This window comes from Priapulus caudatus, unplaced genomic scaffold (genome assembly GCF_000485595.1).
Source record: "Priapulus caudatus unplaced genomic scaffold, Priapulus_caudatus-5.0.1 Scaffold340, whole genome shotgun sequence".
NCBI classification, from domain to species: domain Eukaryota; kingdom Metazoa; phylum Priapulida; class Priapulimorpha; order Priapulimorphida; family Priapulidae; genus Priapulus; species Priapulus caudatus.
The window spans coordinates 109,936-113,677 of NW_014577401.1; positions in this window are offsets into that span (position 1 = coordinate 109,936).

The window sequence follows — 3,742 nt, forward strand, 5'->3', positions numbered from 1 at the left end:
ATTGTGTGTGTGCATGCGTGTGTGCGCGCGCGCGTTTATGTGTTTAATGATTTAATCTAGTTATCGGTCGATTAACTATAGTTGTTCTATTAGCCATGTTTAATCAACGTAGCATAAACTATTTTCTATTGTTTTAATACGTTAATCTTACGTTAATTAACTCTTAAGTTTATTCTTTTTAAGTTTAATTTATTAAATTTTTAAATTTAATCTTTTAGCACACGTTCGCTGTCGCTTTACCTCGAAAATGCATATTTTCAAATCGTAATGTATTTTTATGTTACAGCTTCTTCTATGAGTCAATAGGTTTCGGTATCGCATTAGCTGTGATCCTTATCATCGTCATCGTCGCATTCGTTGCTGTTGCTGTTGCTGTTACACGCCATCATAGCCGACGCCCTGATACCAAACCGCTAGTCTAACAAAGACGTTAGAACGAAGACACTCATTCATCTGATAAAATTGTACAAGTTAATATGCTAAGACAATAACTGTGACTTAGTATGCCAAGTAATTGGCTATGCCGCTATCTTGTAAATATACGTATATAGGGAATCGTCATGTTCTGCGTCACGCATGTTTAGTTGTTTCTTTATTTTTATACGGAAACATGAGTAGACATTTTTATTACCCGGTAAGATATTTATCACCTGGTATAATTTATATTTTACGCAGAATATATTAGTTACTGTTTATGCAAATTTGTGTTATTGCATTCTAACGAATAACCATAGAATAAATAACCTTATAACTAAAACCTGTATATTTCTCTCGTCTCAAATTACGCGTCTAAGACGCAAATGCCATGAGGACACAGGGGACACGTCCCCACACTTTTTGAAGGGTGGGGAACACACTATCAAATGTCCCCCAGGTTTTTGAACATACATGTGCTTCTGCATAATTATAAGCCCCTTCTATAATATTATTATTTTGTGCTTGTCTCGACTACACTAAGTGAAAAAAATATAAAGTATAAAATATGACTCCTGATTGATATATATCAAGAGATATACAGTAAAACTCGCATAAGTCGACACTTTTGGGACCAGCATATTTGTGTCGACTTACGAAATTGTCGACTTATACAATGTATGTAATGCGCGTATACACTGGCGTTGCGATCGCTGCGACGAGTTATAATAATAAACGAATAATAAACGAAACGAAAAATAAACGAAGCATAATAAACAAGCGAACAATGGGAATGACTTCATACAGTCATGTACACAACATATATCCTCAAAGTAACAAGTCAAATGATGAGCGAGCTTCTCTGCATATCACACTGTGTACATCGTGCATCATATAACGTCATTCGTTCACTTACGTATATTAGCAATCATGAGTACGCGCGCGTGCGCGTGACGGTGGCACTGTGCGTGTGCGCGTAAGCAGGCACGTGTGCCTGAGTGTGTGTATGTATCACAGTGTTAGTACTATAATAGAGATCAGTGGTATGTAGGCGTGCGGTGTGTGTGTGTGTCGTGTCGTGTTGACATGTGTGATGTAGTGTGGGCGTGTGCGCGCGCGCGCGGTGTGTGTTGTGTGGCGTGTGTGTGCGTGTGGTGTGTGTGCATGCTGCTGTGTGTTGTTTGCGTGCCATGTGTGTATGTGTTGTGTGCGGGCGTGCGTGCTGTGCGTGCGTGCGTTGTATAAGCTCTTCGGGTTGCCTCCTTGCTTTCTTAGTTGATATATAGCTATATATATATAATATATATATATAATATATATATATTTTACATTATTATATACCATGTATTTATTTATAACATGTATATATATATACTAGTGTGGCCCCTTATAACGCGATTTGTCGGTTGCGGTAAAAGTCATCGGCGCATGTGTCGCGCTAAATCGGTGTTTAAAGAAAATCTGCGTGTAAACTGACGCCCCCCCCCATCAGCAAAAGTCATGTAAACTCATTCCTTCCCAAGACCTGCATGGCGACATGAATACATGCAAAATTTCAATTCGGGTCAAATGTTGAAACGTTTGCCGCTTCGCGTCGATAACGTAAGAGCTTTGAACTTATATAGCAAGCCGTGTTGTACTGCGAAAGGTTGTAGATCTCCGTGTAGGATGGACGCGTGCGACAGCGTAGAGTAACAGCGTTGTCCCGTAGATAACCAGTGAGAGAGGTTTAACAGCAGCAGCGTAGAGAGCAGAGATAACCACAGTAGACGTAGACGTAGACGTAGTCACGGATTAGTAGTTTCACATAGACTTTATTATTAACTACACATACAAAATATTATATACATAATACAGCCTATAGCAAACCATGCCTAGGCTCTCTGACTGATATCATAGTCTCTCTAAATCTTATATCTTGTCCATTTTGTTTGCTGCAAATGCTGCCTATATATATAGGCTCAAAACCGCTCTTAGAAACTCGTCTGTCTAAAACCAGACCCTTGCTGGGTAAGCAAGCGATGCCCGTTCGCAAGGTGCGACCTATCCCTAGCACAAGGCGGATGCGGGAGGACCCTCCTATACATGTAGATGCTCTAGGTGTGACGTGCGTTTGGTGCGTTTGGCGAAGGTAGAAAGAAGAAAAACGCCGAATTGTCTTCATAAAATCGTCAGTGTATGCAAGATGCATATCCGCATCGCCCCGCTCGCGAAATTTTTTTTTCCCACTTCAGTTCCGGACCCACCATAGATAGTGTTTTGTAATTATATGGTTGGATTATAGTTAGAGTTAGGGTTAGGGTTAGTGTTAGTGTTAGGGTTAGGGTGAGGGATAGGAGGTAATGATTTTACATTGTTGCTTCGAGGAAGTCGAGTGAATGGAGCGCGCTGATTGGCTGTGGTCCGGAACTCAAGGGGGGGGGGGAAATTCGCGCCCCGCGCGGACGCTACGGGTCAAATGTTGAAACGTTTGCCGCCTCTCGGTCGATAACGTAAGCGCTTTGAACATTTATAGAGAGGTTGGTGGACAGAAGAAAAATGCCAAGTTGCCTGCATAAAATCGTCAGTGTAAACACAGCTTTACGTAGGTACTACACGTTATTTTGCGTACGCTCCATACATGCCGCGCCGACGGGAATTTCGCATGCTTTCGCCAAGGGTAAGTATAATCGACATAGTCTATTCAACTTTTCAAAACTTATACTAATATGCAATGTTTGAACATAACAGATGAGATATAACTTTACGCCCTAGCCTAGGCTAGCTAGGAAAGGTCTGATATAGATACTTGATATATCTGATAAAAGTAACATTTTATCATCTTGAAAAATGTCCCGTTATTATAGCCGCGTAACGCGAGTGGAACTGTCGAGCGCGGACCAGTCTACGTATTTTATCGGCAGTTGCCGTCAAAGATCGTATAGTGCCGGAGACACTATACGATCTTTGGTTGCCGTGCACTGATTGTTTATTTCGCATTGTTCGCTTAGACGCATTGTTTTTTTTTTCATTTAACGTTTATAGCCGTGTTCACACTTAGCAAGAAATCCGGTATTTAGCGTTCACACGAGGCAAAATGCGCGGTCCAAGAAATACGGTATCTAAACAGATCCGGTATTTGATGTAAATACGCGGCTTCCCAGACCCCGAATAATTTGCCGTGCTTGAGAAATACCGGATCTCTTGGACCGCGCATTTCCTCGTGTGAACGGTGTCTTCCCATTTCGCTAGTTTCCCGGTGTCTTCCCATTTCGCCATTTTCCCACTTCGCCATTTCCCATTTCGCCATTTCCCATTTCGCCAGTTTCCCATTTCGCCATTTTCCCAC